This window comes from Mirounga angustirostris, unplaced genomic scaffold, assembly GCF_029215605.1.
Source record: "Mirounga angustirostris isolate CCGP_5_RB_7025 unplaced genomic scaffold, mMirAng1.0.hap1 SCAF_2, whole genome shotgun sequence".
NCBI lineage: Eukaryota > Metazoa > Chordata > Mammalia > Carnivora > Phocidae > Mirounga > Mirounga angustirostris.
The window spans coordinates 188481339-188502080 of NW_026991710.1; positions in this window are offsets into that span (position 1 = coordinate 188481339).

Consider the following 20742-nt stretch of genomic DNA (forward strand, 5'->3'; position numbering starts at 1 on the left):
CACAATCCAGTGAAGGACACAGACAAGAAGATAAATGAGTATCATTGTATTATATTGCTTGATAGCTGTATGAACAGAATAGTGTGTCAGCACATAGGGAGATACCTAATCAGACTAGGACAGTCTTCTTAGATGAGATGTTGCTTGAGCTCACTCTCTCAGGGACAGCAGGAGTCAGCTAGGAAAGCAAATGGGAGAAAGTCACTCCAGGGAAAGACAGCAAGCAGTGTTTGCAAAGGCAAAGAGGTGTGAGGCAGCAGAGCAAGATTTGGAAATCAAATGCAGTTCATGATCGTGATGCAGTGAATATGAATGGGTGAAAGGTAAGATCAGAAAACACCTTGTAGATTATTCTAAGGAGTATGAATGTTCTCCTGAGAGTAAAGGGGAAGTATTCATATGACTCACTCATATGTGGAATTTAAGAAACAAAACAAGTGACCAAAGGAAAAAGAGACAAACAAAGAAACAGACTCTTAATTACAGCGAACTGTTTACCAGAGAGGAGGTGGGTGGGGGGATGGGTGAAATAGGTGATGGGTTTTAAGGAGTATGCTTGTCGTGATGAACTCTGGGTGTTGTATGGAAGTGTTGAATTACTATATTGCACACCTGAAACTAATATATAACACTGTATGTTAACTGGAATTAAAATAAAAAACTTAAACAAAGAAAGAAGAGGTATTAAAAGATTTTGAGCAGTGAAGGGACATGATATTATGTGCATATTAAGAAAATCCTTCTAGACAATAATGTAAGGAGTAGATTCACAAAGGTCCCTAAAAGAGGGAGAAAATTTTGAAATATTACAGAAATATTGAGTCATCAATCAAGTCATCAAAAGTGAAGATGGAGACTATAGAGAAACACTTAAAAGATATTTAGGCTATAGTTTCAATAGGAGATATTAAACAATTAATTTTAAGGCAAGGGAGAGAAAGAAGTCTCAGATAACCCCCAACGTTTCATGATGGGAAAAGGATATCGCCTGCTGAGCGAGGGAATGCAGAAGGAGCAACATATTTGGGAGAAGGATTGTGTGAGTTTTGGACGCGTTGTGCTTGAGGTGCCCATGGATCACAGGAGTAGAGAATCCCAGCAGGAAGATATACCCTTGATTCAGAAGTTCTGAAGAGCAATATGGGCTCAAAGAAGATAAATGGAAGTCATCCTCAGTGGGTGAAAAGGCATGAGTGGGATCCCCAGAGAGAGTGTAGAGTGAGGAGACAACTACGGTAAAGTCCCCGGGGAAAGGTAATGTTTAAGCAGGGACTGGAGGAACAAGAACCATCAAAGGAGAATAAACTCGAGTAGACAGAGGATTCAGAAGAAAAGAGAGAGATGGGTATCATGGAGGCCAGTGGAGGAGGAGTCTTCAAAAAGGGAGAGAATCGGGTGCCTGGGTGGCTCAGTTGGTAAAGCGACTGCCTTCGGCTCAGGTCATGATCCTGGAGTCCCGGGATCGAGTCCCGCATCGGGCTCCCTGCTCGGTAGGGAGTCTGCCCCCCCCCCTCTCATGCTCTCTGTCTCTCATTCTCTCTCTCTCAAATAAATAAATAAAATCTTAAAAAAAAAAAAGGGGAGAGAGTCAAAAGTGAAGAGGAAGACCGAAGAAATTTGCATCATACTTTCATTGTTATTTTTGGACAAATTTATATTTGCTTATTTATATGTATATGAACATAAATATTTGCTTATTTAGATTTGATTTACATTAGCTACTAAATACAAAAGTGCATAAGTTTAAATAAATTCCACAAAAGACACATAGTCATATTTTGTAGCTATTACAGCTAACAATTATGGCCAGGGATTTCAAGATACAGCTTCCTTCTTGTATTCTTCTGGAAATGCCAGAGGCATTTTTTCCTGTTGTGCTTGAAGCAAAGCCTAGAACCATATAAAGCAACTATTCCCGAGATTCCCTAGTGTGAAATTTTATGTTATAGACATGAATTCTAATATATGACTGAATGGGTTCTTTTGAGAGCTACTTTATAATGCCATAATATAACTACTTGGACTCTCAGGTTCAGTCATTCAGGTTTTTATATTTGTCATAATGTCAGAAATTACCCTGAGGTGTCCAGAGAGTAGAAATGCTTTGAATATGATAGAAACATATTCAGGGTTCTCAACACTGTCACATAAATGTTGAACCTAAATAATTGAATGAGAAAAATACATTTAAAAAGGTTTATTCCATAAGTTAAAGTCACCACAGTTTATAATAACCTCAAAAAGAATGCTGAATCTAAATCTGAGATACGGGTCTTTCAGGGCAAAAAGCCAAGTTAATTGAAACTCAGAAAAATTACTTGTTAGGTGTTGTGTTCACATATGTGTGTGTGCGTGTGTTGGTTTTATGGGATGTCTGCCCAGTGACATAACTAGAGTCCTAACTCTTGGCCTTGCCTAGCATAGGCTGAAATGCTAAAAGATGGAAGATTCTGTGTTGTTATGACATAGGAAATGAGCGAAGGAAAAATTGTTATTGCAGAAGAAAGAAGGGATTACTAAGGAGCAAATTCCTTGAGAAGGGGTGGGATCCAGAAAACACATGGAAGGATTAGCCTTTGATAAGAAAGGGGGTATTTCCTCAGTTGCTGAAGGAAGGGAAAGATAACAGCATGGATGCAGGTAAGTTTGTAAATCTGATGGTGAGAGGGTAAGAAAGTAATCATCTGAAAGCTCCTACTTTCTCAACCAAGTATAAGGTAAGGTGCTGAAAGATTTGAGCGAGCAACCGGGAGGGGTAGAAGGTTTAAGAGGAGAGAAAAAAATGGTTCTCCTGGAAACAGGGACAGTAATCTTACTAGCAAAAAAGTATTGGGGTGGTAGGTTACAATGAAGGCCATCTGGGGTGTGGGATCACGAATTCTAAAGTAAAGCCAGTTTGCCCAATTGTGTGTATCTGGCAAAGTTCAACTGCTGGGTGCAGACAATGGGGCTAGTGGGCATCTGGGTCTGTTCAGACAAGTGTGGTGGAGGGAGAGAGAGGCTAAGTGATTACAGTGATGGGCCATGGAACGTAATCAGGAGAAGAATATGAAGAAAGGAAAGGGCAGATGGAGATGTAGAAGTCAATGGATTTTGTGTCATGATAAATGTCATGTATGGTGGAAGTTCTTGCTCAAGTGTCATAGAAGATGAGAGGTTGGGGTTAGTGTGGGTAATGTTTTGAAGGTGATACAAGTTTTGGTGATGTGTATACAATCATGCAAGAGGATGACAGTACTGGAGTGGAGGAAAAGGTCATACTTTTGCCATAGGAAACCAAGGAAGTGAATGGCCGGGCGTTAGGTGGGTCATCCATGTAAATATTGAAGCTGTCAAGAAAGATGATGAAGGTCGGGGGAGAGGGACACATAAGGGAGAGAGACCGGCTTTGCTAATGATACCATTCGGTGGACGAGAGGGTGGTACCGACAGCTGTTATGAGTCTCAAGGGAGCGGGGAGTGATGGTCTGGAGTGCCAATAGTCCCCTTGTACATAGGAGCTCAAAGTCAGCTCAAGGTTTCAGTGACAAGCAGGAAATGGGGTGAGCCTGCAAGAAGAGGCTTAAGATGGGGGGAGAAAAAAAAAGATGGGGGGAGAGTTTTGCTTATCACAGAATTCGGGTTCCAGAGAGTTGAATGCATTATACACAAGTAACACGTTTCTTTTATAATAATAATGTTTTCACTAATAAAAGCAAAATAAATTCTCATTAAAGAAAAAATTTAAAATATACAAAAGTATAAAAAAAGACAGTAAAAATCATCAATAATCTGACTCTTGGTGATAATCACTTTTAAATATTTTGTGTATATTCTTCCAGTCTTCTTTTCTTCCTACATGTGTGCACACATGTATGTGTGTGCATGCATTCATTACCCAAACTGACGTCACCTAGTGTGTCCTAAAATCACTATAGCAGAGTGCTTTAATATGTGGGCTCTGGAGTCAATCGACCTAAGTTCAAATGTAGGCTCTACCATTTATTAGCTGTGTGATCTTAGCCAAGATTCTTAAATCTATGACTTAGTCTCCACACTCTTTTTTTTTTTTTTAAGATTTTATTTATTTTTTGACAGAGAGAGAGACAGCGAGAGAGGGAACACAAGCAGGGGGAGTGGGAGAGGGAGAAGCAGGCTCTCCGCAGAGCAGGGAGCCCGATGTGGGGCTCGATCCCAGGACCCTGGGATCATGACCTGAGCCGAAGGCAGACACTCAACCGACTGAGCCACCAAGCGCCCCCAGTCTCCACACTCTTAAATGGAGATAATAGTAAATTAAATCTACCACCAGTTCATATGAGGATTAAATGAGATAATGTATATATAGCAACTTACCACAATGTCAGACACAGTTTTAGTACTCAAGAAATTTTCTCTTTTATCTAAGATATCATGAAAATTTCTCATTCTATTAAATATTCTTCAAACACAGGACTTGCCCATTATATTTATATACACTATGTCCATCCCTTGTCAGTCAGAGCATCATGTAGAAACTAAGGCAGCACAGCATAATGCAGGCTCCAGAGTCAAAACACTTGGGTTTAACTTCTGGCTCCACCACCTACTATCCCTATGACTTTGGGTGAGTTACTTAACTTCTATAATCTCAATTTTCTAACCTGTGAAATGGATACATTTCTCCTGAGTTGTTATGATATTTAACTGATACAATACATGTGAAGTACTCAGTAAATCTTAGCAGTGATGATGGTGGTGGTGGTGGTGTGGTGGGGTTTCCAAATATTTAAGATGTTTCCAATGTATGCCAGTTGCATTACTCACTTTATAATTTCTAGAGGGTAAGGTTAACTGAAAGTGTAGCGCTTACAGTTGGCCAACGGGGGAAGGAATTGGGGAGCTCTGATTGGCCAATGGACAAAATATATTTCAAGATTCCAAATGGTGCACGTAAAGTAAAACTTGTATGGTAACAACTAATATGTCTTTTTTTTTTTTTTTTTTAGTAAGACTGATGAATCAAAGGAAAAGATCAACCACTTCAAGAGAACATGTAATTTGATTGTAAAGTAATGAGAAGGACTCCACAACAATCAATCTTATTATTTTTGAGTCACACGTAGAGTGTTTATGCTCTTCTGGAAACAGGAAGCTTTGGTAAGCCCAATGATTATGTCACTTTATGATGAATAAAAGTACACATACATCTATTAATATTCTCTTTGCCTTTGAGCCTTGATGCTAAAAATATGACCTAGCATATGTCACACTGGTTTTCATGTGATCACTAAGCTCATTATTTTCCCCGACATAATCTTTTATTTGATGACTCGAGTGCTAATGAATTCAATACAATATCTCTTATTGTCAGAGAAAAATCCTGGTAGAATCTTCGTTATTATCTCAGTTGATGATGCAGGTCTGAATTTAAAAATGTAATTCAAATTTTTTTGAAGCTGTGTCAGATCTGTTTGCTTCACCTTCTGTTCGGTGCACGAAGCAATTAGCTTTGGCTATATTAATGTAATACTTTCCTATAACAGCATATGAAAATTTGAGAAGAAAAGTTATTCCAACTTTTTCAAACAAACTTTCAAAAATATTAAAATCATCGACCCAGGAGTATCAAAAATAGTGGAAGGCAGACTCTGGCCAAGAACAAAGCAACAGAGATATTTAAAATTGCTACCCATCAGCCAACTGTTGGTGCTAAATTAGGGGGCGGGAGAGTACATTATGCTCTATCTCTTGATGGAAAGGATGGGTGCCTAATGATGAAAGCTGTGTCTACACAAGGTGAGGAATTGGAATGGATTTTTCACATTATGTAGACCATGGTTTATAATAATCTAGAGTAGTAAAGACATCATTGGTAATGATAGATTACAAAATGACGCTACAATAGCTGAATTGAGATCCATTGCATTAACTGAAATAAAAGTACATTTCCAGGTGGTGGGAGTAGCAAACACGGAGACAGGAGAGTGAGCATGAACACACAGTGGTTGGCCACAGGATGGAACCCCAAGGGGTCAGGGCCCCCAGACCGGCATTCCTTATGGGGGGTGCGAGAAGGGAAGGCGTGCTGACAGAGCTCCTCTCTGAAGAGCCCCCTTTGGAGAATTTAAATGCCCTCACAATAGTGGTTACTGTGCATTTTGTTGACCCTCAGGTCTATGATTTTTATCTGTGAGGTTTTTTCTTTTTTCTTCCTTAAAAAAAAAATCTCAATCGTTCTGTATTTTTTGGTTTCACCTATTTCTTCTATTGTCACAATAGAAGAGGCAAGCTTTACACCCCTTGTACATAGACTATGGATAATGGCTTGTATTTGTATAAATATCTGAAGACTGTTTGCACACAGAACCCACATCAGGTGTTCAATAAATGTATGTGATGCTTACGCTCTTCAAAGCACATATGCTTTTCCACATCTTGTCTGAGCCTCAGAACAGCCCTGTAAAGAAAGCAGGGCAAATACTTATGCCATTTTTCAAGAGAAGAAATTGGAACAGAAATTGAGAAACAGGAACAGGTCCCCAGAGTTGTTAGGAGTGGGACTAGAATTTGACCCTTGCTGACTTCTCTTTTGGCAGCTTCTCCTCGTTCTGAGGCATCCAAAACACATCAGCAAAAATTCGGGGTACGTCACCCTCTCCCAGACACCACCAGGTCTTCCTTGCTTCTGAAATAAGATTCACACTAGTGTGGGCTTTGAGTCTCCACAGCAGAAGCTCTTAACCACGAGTCCATGGATCCCGACGAGGCTTACAGATGGGCTTCTGAGAACACTCCAAAGTGAATGCAAACTGTGTGTTTCTGTGCCTATTTTCAGAGCTATCAGTGGATTCTCAAAGGGCCCATCAAATAATCCATCTGGGTCACTCTTACACCTGAATCTGTTGAGGGTTTCCAGACTTCTAGTCTTTTCTTCAGCAGAAGATGCAGGTTATTAGTGAAGCCCCATTATTTCAAATATATGAGTTGCTTCTTTATGCTGCAACCTTATTAAAATAAATACCTGAGAACCTCCTAGTGAACAGGAATTTGGAGATAAATAAAGCCAATGCTTGGCTTCCTAGAGGTTTAGCGGGAGTTGCTGCTCTGTCTGATAGATGAATCAGATCTCCAGGAAGAGGCTCAGGTCAGTCAGTATTAGTGCTTCTCAAATGTTCCTAAGACCCTTCTAGAGAGCCCATGCAAGCTCCGGTTTCTGAGTGGGCATCCAGACCTACTGACTTAGAACCTTGGACAGATCCTGTCATCTGCATTTTAACTGATGACCCCATTTAATCCTGACGCCTGCCAGTGGTCCACACAAGGAGAAAACAATGCCATGAAGACTGGCACTTTCCCATTTCAGGAATCTCTCTCTCTTACACAGAAAGAAGTTTAATTAAAAGAAAAAGTTATTGAAGCAGAAGCCACACACACTGAGAAAGGCGCACAACATAAGTGTATTCGTAGCCCATGTGACTTCTCACCTGGGAACACACTCGTGTAAGCACCTTGCAGGTCAGCCGACAGCATGGCCAGCTTCCCGGGAAGCACCCCTCCCAGGGACGACTCCCTCCTGTCTCTGTAAAGGTGCCACTAGTTTTGCCTGTTTTTGAACTTTATACAAATTGAATGAGAGACTTCTGTGTTTGGTAGCATCGGATTATAAAAGCCACACCAGTTATTTGAACAGAGATAATCTCATTTACTACACGAATTGTTGGCATGGGGACTGGAGAAGGCAAAAAGGGACACTAAGGTGGCGCGTAGGTAGCAACCAACCTCAGGATGCAATTACCCCTCTAGGACTGGGGAGCGAAGAAAACAAGTTGCTGCTTTTTCTGAGACGAGTGGAAACCCTTGACCGTGCGGTGGGAGCAGGTCCATTCCCTCTTCCGAGATCCCGCTAGTGTCCCCTAGTGGCGGAGCCTGGCGGGGAGCCAGTTTGCTGAGCACAAACGTGCTTCAGAGGCCCAGCCCAGCCCTGGGAGCAGGGAATGGAAGGATGGGCTTGAAGCTGAAAGCCGACAGCTAAATCACCTGCAGAGATCCTTCAGCTCAAGATGATGTTTGTGAGATCCATCCGTGTTACGGGCATCGATTGCACATTGTTGTGCAATAGAACTCTTTCATTATCTAAAATGGAAACTCTATATCCATTAAACACTACCCCTTCCCCTTTGCACCCAGTTCTGGGCAACCACCTTTCTACTGTCTGTTTCTGTGGTTTTGACTTTAGGTACTTCACATGAATGGAATCATCTAGTATTTGTCCTTTGGCGACTGACTGATTTCACTTAGCATAATGTCCCAGAAGTTCTTAATTTTAATTGAGTACGATGTATCACTTTCTCTGTATGGTTAGTCCTCTTCATGTCGTATTTCAGACATTTTTTCCTAACACAGGGTTATGAAGGTATTACCTTAAATTATCTTCTAGATCTGTGCTAATATAATAGCCACTGACCATATATGACTATTAAAATAAATTAAATTTAAAATAGTTTCTCAGTCACACTAACCACATTTCAAGTGCTCAGCAGCCGCATGTGACTAGTGGTTAACATACTGAACGGTGTAGAAAGTTCTATCGGACAGCACTTATCCAGAAGTTTTATTGTTTACTTTTCACATTTGGTTCTGCCATCCACCTGGAATTTATCTTTGCGTATGTGTTTGGTAGTGGTAAATTTTAATTTTTTCCACATGCATCCCCACTTAATCCAGCACTATTTATTCCCCCCCCCCCCCCCCCCCGCTGCTCTGCAGTGGCTTAGTAATTTATGAAGTCTCTATTTATCAGTGAATCTGTTTATGGATTCTCTATTCTGTTCCGTTAACCCACTTATCTCCCCTTGTGCCGATAAGCACCACATGATCTTAATTACCATACTTAAATATGTGTTGACATCTGGTAAAGCAACTCCTCTCAACTTGGTCACCTTCTTCAGCAATGTCTTGACTATTCCCGAACTGTTACATTTCCGTGCATACTTCTATTTCATTTTTTTAATTTAAAATAATCTCAAACTCACAGAAAAGTTTCAAGCACAGAACAATCACTCTTTTTTCTGAACCATTTGAGAGTAAGTTGCCCCATCACCCCTGAACACTTCGGTGTATTTCTACAAAGACACCCCCCTGTAAAATCAATCCTCAAAATCAGGAAATTGACACTAACAGAGTTTTACCATTGAAACCTTAGACCCCATTCAAGCTGTCCCAAGGATTTAATCTAGAGCCATACCCTGCATTCATGGTATGTCTCTTCAGTCCTAACCATCTAGAATATTTCTCAGTCTTCCCTTGAATGTTGTGCCCTTGACACTTTTTGAAGATGAGAGGCCATTTACTCTGTAGAATGCTCCCCCCGTCTGGGGTGGTTCGTGTTCCATCTTTATTAGATCCAGGTCATATGTCTTTGGCAGAACTATCACAGTGGCTGTGTTCTTGAATCTTCTCAAGTGGTACATCAATTTGATTTGTGCCATTATCGGTCATATTAACTTTGAACACTTGAGTAAGGTGGTGTCTGCCAGGCTTTTCCACTATAAAGTTCCTTTTTCCCCCTTTGGATTAAATATCCTTGGGGAAGTTACTTTGAAGTTATGTGAGTACCTTCTATCTCTATAAGCTTTCAATGAATGAATGAATTAATTAATTTATATCAGGATGAACTGATAGTTTCCTGTTGTACTCAATGGGCTGGACTATGTTACTATCATTACTTATTTTGATGCTCAAATTATCACTGATTTGATTGGATATAGACATTAATATAGATGTAAATGTGAATGTTGTATGTCTGTGTGTGCATGTATTCTCAAGTTTTGTCATCTGGGAGGTTTGGGGAGCAGAGACACTCCAATAGTAATAAGCACCAAACTCTAGGCTCCAGTTGTAATAATTTCTTTTTTTTTTTTTTTAAGATTTTATTTCTTTACTTGACAGAGAGAGAGAGTGAGAGAGAGAGCACAAGCAGGGGGAATAGCAGGCAGAGGGAGAAGCAGGCTCCCTGCTGAGCAAGGAGCCCGACGTGGGACTTGATCCCAGGACCCTGGGATCATGATCTGAGCTGAAGGCAGACGGTTAACCGACTAAGCCACCCAGGCGTCCTTCCAGTTGTGCTGATTTCTATATTTGTTTATATATTTAAAATAATGAGTTTGGGGTGCCTGGGTGGCTCAGGTCATGATCCCAGGGTCCTGGGATAGAGCCCCACATCGGGCTCCCTGCTCTGCAGGAAGCCTGCTTGCTCCTCTCCCACTCCCCCTGCTTGTGTTCCCTCTCTCGCTGTGTCTCTCTCTGTCAAATAAATAAATAAAATATTAAAAATAAAACAATGAGTTCACAGCGATATCTTTAATTGCTATTCAGGGTCCATCTAGTTTCCCCTTTGCTCATTTGTCATTCCTTTCTCCAACAGTGAGAAACTAGGCTCCTAGTATTTTTTTTTTTAAGATTTTATTTGTTTATTTGAGAGAGATAGAGAGAGCATGAGCGGAGAGAGGGAGAAGCAGACTCCCTACTGAGCAGAGAGCCTGGTGCCCACATGCTCGATCCCAGGACCCTGAGATCATGACCTGAGCTGAAACCAAGAGTCGAACGCTTAACCGACAGAGCCACGTGGGCGCCCCCACCCCTGTATTTTTAATGTATTTATTTATTTGATCAATCACTCGGTAAATAACCAATCTCCTGTTGTCACTGTCAGCCCCCTCTCCCCTCCTCATGGGCACATTCCTTACCCCACCTGGGTTTCAACACCTGTGCCTGGGCATGCACACACCTCTCCTCCCCTCGGCTGACACTCGGGTCAGGTGCCCCTCTTCACAAGTGGTGGCTTTCCTTACCTCAATTGAGACCACCTGTCCTCCCAGCCTGCACCCCCTGCATGGCCACGCTCCTCATCCTGCTTGGACTTTGGCACCCCATACAGGGCCCATTCCTCAATGTGGATGCCCTCCTTACCCAGAAATGCTCTTGGTAATATGCCCCATCATTTGTAAATACTTCTTATGCTTACTTGCATCTCTATCATGCCGTTCCAAAAGCAACCATCATTCTATAAACAAAGCACATTGGTGGAGCCATCCTTTTCCACTCGGCATTTCCCTCCCTAAGGAAATTTGGCATCCATGTTCATCAGGGATATTGGCCTGTAATTCTCCTTTTTGGTGGGGTCTTTGTCTGGTTGTAGGATCAAGGTAATGCTGGCCTCATAGAAAGAGTTTGGGAGTTTTCCTTCCATTTCTATTTTTTGAAACATTTTCAGAAGACTAGGTATTAATTCTTCTTTAAATGTTTGGTAGAGTTCCCCTAGGAAGCCATCTGGCCCTGGGCTCTTGTTTGGTGGGAGATTTTTGATTACTGCTTCAATTTCCTCACAGGTTATGGGTCTGTTCAGGTTTTCTATTTCTTCCTGGTTCAGTTTTGGTCGTTTATACGTCTCTAGGAATGCATCTGTTTCTTTCAGATTGCCTAATGTGTTGGCATATGGTTGCTCATAATGTGTTCTTATAATTGTATTTCTTCGGTGGTGGTTGTGATCTCTCCTCTTTCATTCATGATTTTATTTATTTGGGTCCTTTCTCTTTCCTTTTTGATAAGTCTGGCCAGGGGTTTATCACTCTTATTAATTCTTTTAAAGAACCAGCTCCTAGTTCCATTGATCTATTCTACTGTTCTTTTGGTTTCTATTTCATTGATTTCTGCTATGATCTTTATTATTTCTCTTCTCCTGCTGGGTTTAGGCTTTATTTGCTGTTCTTTCTCCAGCTCCCTTAAGTGTATGGTTAGGGTGTGTATTTGAGACCTCTCTTGTTTCTTGAGAAAGGCTTGTATTGCTATATACTTCCCTCTTAGGATGTCTTTGCTGCATCCCAAAGGTTTTGAACAGTTGTGTTTTCATTTTCATTTGTTTCCATGAATTTTTAAAATTCTTCTTTAATTTCCTGGTTGACCCATTCATTTCTTTAGTAGAATGCTCTTTAGCCTCCATGTATTTGAGTTCTTCCCAAATTTCCTCTTGTGCTTGAGGGGCACCTGGGTGGCTCAGTCATTAAGCATCTGCCTTCAGCTCGGGTCATGATCCCAGGGTCCTGGGATTGAGCCCTGCATCGGGCTCCCTGCTCGGCGGGAAGCCTGCTTCTCCCTCTCCCACTCCCCCTGCTTGTGTTCCCTCTCTCGCTGTGTCTCTCTCTGTCAGATAAATAAGTAAAATCTTAAAAAAAAAAAAAATTTCCTCTTGTGCTTGAGTTCAAATTTCAAAGCACTGTGGTCTGAAAATATGCAGGGAATAATCCCAATCTTTTGGTACCTGTTGAGACCTGATTTATGATCCAGTCTGTGATCTATTCTGGAGAATGTTCCATGTGCACTCAAGCAGAATGTGTATCCTGTTGCTTTAGGATGGAATGCTCTGACTCTTATCTGTGAAGTCCATCTGGTCCAGTGAAACACACATCTTTTAAAAAGTCACATTCCCCTTCCCCAGTTACACCTAGACCTGGGACTTCAGACTGTCAGGGCAAGGCTGCTGGGGATGCAGAAAGGGGAAAAAAAGAGATGTGAAGCTTCCAGAGCCAAGATCTTGACCTTGACAATAGATATGGAAGATTTCTCATGAGAGAATTGACATTATCCTCTAGGGGAAAAAACAAAGCTGGGGCAGGTGGGGGTGTGGGAGAACTTCTTGTGGAGGGAAGGTTGAGTGCTGGAGGGGAAGGGAGTGAGCTAGGTGCTGTGAGTTAGTGTCCTTCACCTGTCACCAGTTGTGTGCTTATGCATTCTTAAGTTTGGCAGCTTGGGGATGGTGGAGTCTGTGCCTGCTTTCTGGTGTGGTGCAGGGATGAGAGCAGGGTCCTGGGTTGTCTGGCACAGGGCCAGCACAGTGGGGTCACGCAGTAGGGAGGACATGGGACTGCCTGATGTGGCTGAGCAAGGAAGCCTGAGCAGTGCCTGGTGGGGCGAGGAAGTGGGAGCCACACAGAAAGGACCTCTGCACTGGCATGAGGAAGACCCAGGGCTCCAAGAGGTGGAGGAGACTTGCATCTCCCCTGAGGTGGGGATCTCTGCCCGCAATTGGAGACAAGAGGGGGCCAAGCACCTGCGTGGGCAGATGCCCACCGAGGACCAAACACCTGTACTCTGAGGCTGCAAAGTTACCTTCCACTGATCATTTAGAAGGAAGTTTTGCTTCCTAGACAGGAGAGGGACAGGAAATGCTGATCTGACTGATTTTAAGCCTTCAGTGACCAAGTCTACATTTCTTTCACTAGACAACATGAAAGCTCAAGGTAGATTTTAATCTAAATTCTAGAAATATCAGAAACTGCACCTTTTTGTTTTGTTCACCTGGGTTTTGTGGCTTGCAACTGTTGTTCAGCCTACGAATGAGTTAACACCTGACACCTTTGCATGCAGGAGACCTGTCCTGTGTTCCCCGGGGGTCTCTCTCCTAGAAGCAACGCTTGCTACGCACATTTAATGGTAAAGATGATTGGATATACACCTGTGAGTTTTTTGTTTATGTTTCCATGAATTTCTAATGTGTTCCCTATATGATATGACGTCTTTTGAATTCAGGAACTGTGCCTTCTCTGTGATTCAGAAATGTCCACAAGGTCTTATATAGAGGTCTTCCAAGAAGGCACCGGACACATTTCTTCATGCCTACTTGGCTTCCTTTGATGCCAGATTTTATTTATTTATTTGAGAGAGTGAGCGAGCACAAGCAGGGGGAATGGCAGGCAGAGGGAGAAGCAGGCCCCCCACTGAGCAGGGAGCCTGATCCCAGGACCCTGGGATCATAACCTGAGCTGAAGGCAGACGCTTAACCAACTGAGCCACCCAGAGGTCCCTCCCTCAATGCTTTTATTCTTCCTTTCTCAGTCTTTATCTTGGCGTTTCCTGGAGTTTTCTTTTGATTCTTCTTTTTCTTAAAACAAAACAAAGCAAACAATCCCAAGAAAATAAATTTTACTCTGGCATTGATGGCAGGAAGAGGTCTAAGGTAGTAGAAATGGAGGCACAGCTCAGCACAGACTGCAGATAAGCTGGTTTGGCTGCTGACGTCACCACTCACACGCTTGTGGATTGAGACTCAGTTTCCTGATCACGGGACTCAGCAAACTCTGGCCAGTGCACAACGCCACTCGCTGTCTTCGGATGCTACCTGTTTTCATATGGCCCGTGAGCTAAGAATGGTTTTTACATTTTTAAATGGCTGAAATGAAACCAAAAGAAAACACGCTATTTTGAGACTTGTGAGAATTACATGAAATTCACATTTCAGCACCCATAAATACGGTTCTATTGGGGTACAGCCACTCTCATTTGTTTGTATACGGCCCGTGACCACTAACATGCTGTAATAGTAGAATTGTGGGCTTTACTCTCTGGCCCTTTATAAAAATGTTTGTCAACCTCTGCCTTATCTGGGAAAAAAATCGGATAATGATTCCTACATCAGAGAGTTATTTTTGTGTGTGAGGATCGAATGAATACTAGAAATAAAATATGGTGCTGCACCTGGAATCTGCAGGTGCTTGAAAAATGATTCCCTTCCACCAAGCCTGATACTTGAACCTTATCACATTCGGTAAAACGGTGACTTTTGTGGGCGCCTGGGTGGCTCAGTTGGTTAAGCGACTGCCTTCGGCTCAGGTCATGATCCCGGAGTCCCGGGATCGAGTCCCACATCGGGCTCCCTGCTCGGCGGGGAGTCTGCTTCTCCCTCTAACCCTTCCCCCCTCTTGCGCTCTCTCTCTCTCTCTCTCTCTCTAATAAATAAATTTTAAAAAAATCTAAAAAAAAAAAAACGGTGACTTTTACTTTCGAGATGGTTTTGAAGCATGGTATGGAGCATTTGCATAGTTAGATAGACGGACAAACGAAATGTACTTTGTATTCTATGTAGAAATACCTTTCACTAATGAACCTCCCAGAAGTGCCCAAGGATTAATTCAAACCTAAATGCTTCCCCATTAATTTGATAAGCCTCTAATACATGGTATACAAATTACACAGTGGAGTTTAATAATTTAGAAGTGTTGTATGGGTTGCCACACAATAGCTGGAAAAGGCAAGTTTCCTTGTAAAACATTCCCTTGGGTCCAGGAGATGCCAATTGCAATAGAAAGGGTCTCTACCTTGCCTTTCCAAGACAACTGTCAATTTCTGAATCCTCTCCCCAAGTGCCTCCAGTGCGTTGGAAATTTTATGTTCATCTGGCCACTAGAGAGCACTTTGAGACTAACAAAGCTGGGGCCGGGCACCCAGGCCTCGCTCTGTTTGCACCCCGGTCTCCCGTGGCCGAGGGGCCCTGCGCTCGCTGCGCCATCTGGCTTAGGCAGTGACTTACAAAGGGCCATCAAGGCTGATGGATGCATTTTGTGAAGCTTAGTGACCTGTGGTAGTGATAATGAAGTATTCTGCAGCCCAGATAACATTTTATTCTGTCACTACGGTTTTCTGCCTCTGGTGACCACCTAATTTGTACTGCTTTACAGGGTATTTTTAAGGCAAGCGTTTTAGCCAGGGTCCCAGTTCCCTTATTGCTCAGTCTCTTCTCTGTCAGACTGAATTTCTCTCCAAGAGAAAATATTGCTTGATATTGATTCCCGTGCAGGAGATAATTTCAGGTTCTCCCTCTGCAGTTCATCCGAAGCCCTGTTTAAAATCTTGAAGAGGTTTTCCAAGGCTAAGGGGCGCAGTTCAAAAGAACAGTTCTTAAATGTGTTTAAAAGCTACATTTTCCGATGTCTCATCAGCAGTTTGCACTGATACACTTTCCATTGTTATTACAACTGAACCATATCATAGGGAGTTGTACCAGCAAGACCATCAAGTTTTCTAAAAAGCTATAAAGCTTTGATGTTTTCTGGCCTATTTCTTACTGTGCTCTTAAAAATGTTTAGCTTCTGCTGAGCCAAATGTGTACCTTTAAAGGCGTATGCAGTGAAAAACTCTTCAAGCATCTCCGGGACTGCTGTCATATCTGTCTCTACAGCAGGAAGAGGAGATTCTGTTTGGTGAAGCAAGGGGGGAGTTCTTTGTGGCGTGCACTGTGAGTGAATACCACCGACCTTCAGCTGTGCTCTGGCCCATCAGCGCTGGGGTCTGGCTGTGGAGATAGAAGAAGAATCTACTCTCCTGGCCACTGCTTATGAGCATTTTGCAAAGACATTCCATTCTGGTATTACTGTTTGCATCAAAGAGAAATCAAAGGCATCAGTTCTAACCCCGTTTCCTAAACCCATTGAGGTGTTTATAAGGATCGGTTTGCAGGGGACTTCTTTGATGTTTTCAAAATTCTAAATAATTTCTCCCTCTTTTGAATGACAGTTGACTTTCAAGCAAAGAGTATTTCTGCATGTGAAATGTCGGTTCTAATAATAACCTGCTTAATGCGCCACTGAAATCACTAATAGAATTTGCTACCGTTTTTACAAAAAGAAGTATCTTTGCTCTATCTGGGTGCCTGGCACAGCGCCAGACGTTGCAAACAAACGGACGGCTTCGTAAGGAAATTACCCTCTAAAATGTAAACTTGCTATCTCCTCTTTTGCCAACACAAACCATGTGCAACGTGCATGCAAAAAGAGCAAGGGAGTGAATAGGCTATTAACAAAGACTTTCAAGAGATAGATTCCTCTGCGTTTCATGGGGAGCCATGAATATGACAACATAAAGGAGTGGAAGGCAAAGATAAGGAGTTTACATGGGGGTATAGGCATTATTGTGTAGATATTGTTGGTTCTCTGCAGCCAGACTTTCGTTATGAGCTCAGTGTCTTTGCCAGACCCAGGCACCTGGCCCGGCAATCCTAGAGGGTCTTCCTTCTGCACGCGCTGATTTATTTCACAGAAGCTTTCTGTGTGGGTGAAAGATAGTAGAACTGTATCAAAAAGGCAATGTTATCCCTGGGATTTCAACAAGGATTGAATTAAATAGTACAAAGCAGAAAGATTGTATACTTGTTCCTATGAATCTATTTTCACTTGCCTGAAACTCCTTGGTTCTCAGGGGCTACGGTTCTGTGGGGGACATATTCCCATTGAATATTTAGTGAACGCAAAGAGGTGACACTCACTCCTCCTTGTCTGGGCTTCACCACAGCTCTAGAAGGAAATTCGGATTTCTTCAGATGGGCTCTTTTCCCTCCGTTGTACGGCACCGTACTTAGGGCAACCTCTTCTACTCGGTGAGATGCAGATGCTTCTCTATGTCTGTCAGACTCTCGTTGTTTTTTGTTTTGTTTTGTTTTTATCTTGTGGATCTTGCACTTCTTCCGGAAAACAAAACAAAACAAAAACCAAACTGGGTTATAAACAGAATATTGTACTAAATGGAAGTAATACTGAGGGGTACAGGGGTACCACTTTGTCAGTAAACTACATCTTGAGAGGGCAGAAAGGGCTTTTCTTGAAGTAGAAGACACTCAGGACAGATCATGTCTTACTTGGGGACAGCTCTTTATTGTTGTTTTACACGCTGTTTCATCAGCGAATGTTGGTTAACCTGTTATGCGGTTTTATCTCCTCTCTGGAAAAGACTCAGAGAAAGCTGGTTCAGCTTTTTATTTTTTAGCAGAGCATCTTCCACAGAAGCTCTCAATAAACACTTGGTGGTTTGATTCATAGGCCCTAAGACTGGGGACAAACAGTGTGGCATGGAGGAAATCACAGCAGATCAGCTATGTGAATGGGGGCATGCCAAGTAATCTTTCTGGGCCACTATTTAGTTATCTGTAAAAAGAAGGTGATGGCCAAGGTCACTTCCAGCTCTGTCAATTCTGTTTTTAAAAAATACTTGGATCCTGAAAGAAGAACATCTTCTCGAGTTTCCAGACAAAAGAGCCCAGGGTACGTTTGTGCCTGACCTCCTACCACATCCTGACTTTCTACTTTAATGAATCTGGGTTTATTCTTCAGTGAAATGGCTCAGCTCCAAGAGTTCTCAGTGCGATTCTAACACCGTGTCGGTATTGATTTTTCTTGCAAGCTAGTGGTTACTGTAACCACCAAACTATTAAATCTCTCTCCTTCTCATAAGGATGACTTCACGAGTGTCGTTCTACTCTCTTTGTTTGATATTTAACTCAGTCCAGGGCTAATATGAAGATAGCATTACTATCAAACTCTCTCAAAATGCTTCATGGCTGAGAGCTTTCTACCTTTCCTCACCTCTGGGTTGTCAATCGAACACTCGAGCCGATAGAGGTTGATAAAAAATGGGACTTTTGGAGGACTCTGACCTTTTTCCTGCCGTGTTGTTCTCCGTCACCTCGTGCATCAAAGCTTCGAATTTCTTACTGTGAACAATGTCAATACTTATTCAAATAAGATAGGCTTCCTTCCTTATTTTGTTTGTTCGTGAGTGCAGAAGATAATGTTTCGCCTCCTGGCATTGATCGTTGTCATGGTCAGACCCCAGATGTTACCTTCCGTAGACATGTACACAGGGAGCTGCAATACTGAAATATTAATTTAATTCTTAATTTCTCATTTTAGAAGTGTACCCTTCATGAACTCTCCGGTTAACCGGCGGAAGACACAACATGTCAAGCAGGTTATGATAGCCATTAACTTCCGAAAACAGTTCAACGGTGGCTTTCATTTACAATGGTTCTTGGGCACTCACCTTGTTACATTAGTTAGAACATACACTACAAATTGAGCAGTGACTTTGATGTTAATAAAGAATTCTATATCCAGGACTATAATACCTTGCTGATTACCTTTCAGTAGATTCCATGGTGACCCCTGAGTAGAGGGACAATTTAATGAGGTCATTAATATTTCCATAAAACCAGCAATCTGATAAATTCTCTTTTGGTAGGCACTTTTGCAGAACTAGCGTAAGTGACTGTTCCACATGAAGCATTATCTTTTCTTGTACAACATTGAAAGCTTACATGCTGCTTGACAACTTTGAATTTTAAAAAGTAAGAATGATTGGCACTTGGTAACTTACACAGAAATATAAAGTGGTACAAGAAAATTGCCCATTTCTTTCAGATTTACATTTTATGTATTTTTTTTTTCTTTTAAGAAGTGATAAGACATGTAATTTCCATCAACTTCAACCAGTTATGTATGAAAGAGGCTACAAGTTCAGCTCTGTAGAGGAGAAGCAAGTCATGGGGAGAGCTGACATAACCACAAAAAAGCAGACAGCCTTCCCAGCTGCCGTTCATTCTGGTTCTAGAGATGGTTATTTGCAGGCAAAGACGAAAATCCTAAGACTGAGATACTACATGTCTTGAAAGCAATTCTGCTTGCCCTTGCTTCTTAATCCACCAGCCCCAAGATGTCACTTATCAAAGGTCTTCCCAGGTCCATTAAATGCAAGGAGAAAAAGGAAACAGAGAGGTCTAACTAGAGTTTACTGATGAAGACTTCTCTTTATGTGTTGGGTGCTCCAAAGTGTTTGGCGTAAAGCAATTATTGTCTATTCCTTAATTTGGTCAACTAACATTTACTGACATACAATAGCAAAGCACCCGGCTCTGTGCATCTGCTAAGTTAACATTTCTTCATTGAGCTTCATCATAATTTTGAAGATGTGTGGCAATAAAGATAATTGGGCCATCAACTTATAACAAAAACCTTGTTTAGGAATCCTGAATTTTTAAAATGTTTTAAAAAAGATTTTATTTATTTATTTGAGAGAGAGAAAGAGAGCAGGGGGAGGAGTAGAAGGGGAGGGAGAGGGAGTGTGAAAGAATCTCAAACAGACTCCATGCTCAGCGTGGAGCCCGATGCAGGGCTTGATCCCATGACCCCCGAGATAATGACCTGAGCCGAAACCAAGAGTCAGATGCTCAACCAACTGAGCCACCCAGGTGCCCCAAGAATCTTGAATTTTTTTGATATTAATATTCTGACAACAGATGAATGGATAAAGAAGATGTGGTATATATACAATGGAATATTATGCAGCCATCAACAAAAAGAAATCTTGCCATTTGCAACGACATGGATGGAACTAGAGAGTATTATGCTAAGCAAAATAAGTCAATCAGAGAAAGACAAGTATCATATGATCTCACTGATATGAGGAATTTGAGAAACAAGACAGAGGATCATAGGGGAAGGGAGGGAAAAATGAAACAAGATGAAACCAGAGAGGGAGACAAACCATAAGAGACTCTTAATCTCAGGAAACAAACTGAGGGTTGCTGGAGTGGTGGGGGGTGGGAGGGATGGGGTGGCTGGGTGATGGACATTGGGGAGGGTAGGTGCTATGGTGAGTGCTGTGAATTGTGTAAGACTGATGAATCACAGACCTGTACCCCTGAAACAAATAATACATTATGTTAATTAAAAAAAGAAAAAAATAATATTCTGATATATCAATCTGTGGTCTGTATGTCTTCCATTGTGAACAACTGACCTCATGTTCTAACATACATATAAAAATATATATATATCCAACAACACATATGTAATTTCTTTCCTAGAATTTTCATTGACTTCTTTTCTGGTTAGCAAATATTCTAGTCATCCCCGTACTTAAGGTTTAAACAGTTCTCTCTAGTTTGGACTGCTTCATGGAAATATAAACAATTATTCCTCTGAAAAATAGAAACCGTGGTACTTTCCTTCTAAGTATGGTTGTGGAGCTATGAAAAGCAATTTTTGACCCTGATGACTACTGGATTAAGAACCAACATATTCCAACACGAAACTTTTATCATAACATTTATTGTGTTCACTGAGCCAGTAATGAGGTTCATTTATTTGGCATTTGTTTGAGAGAGGGGGGTAAGCCCTGTGA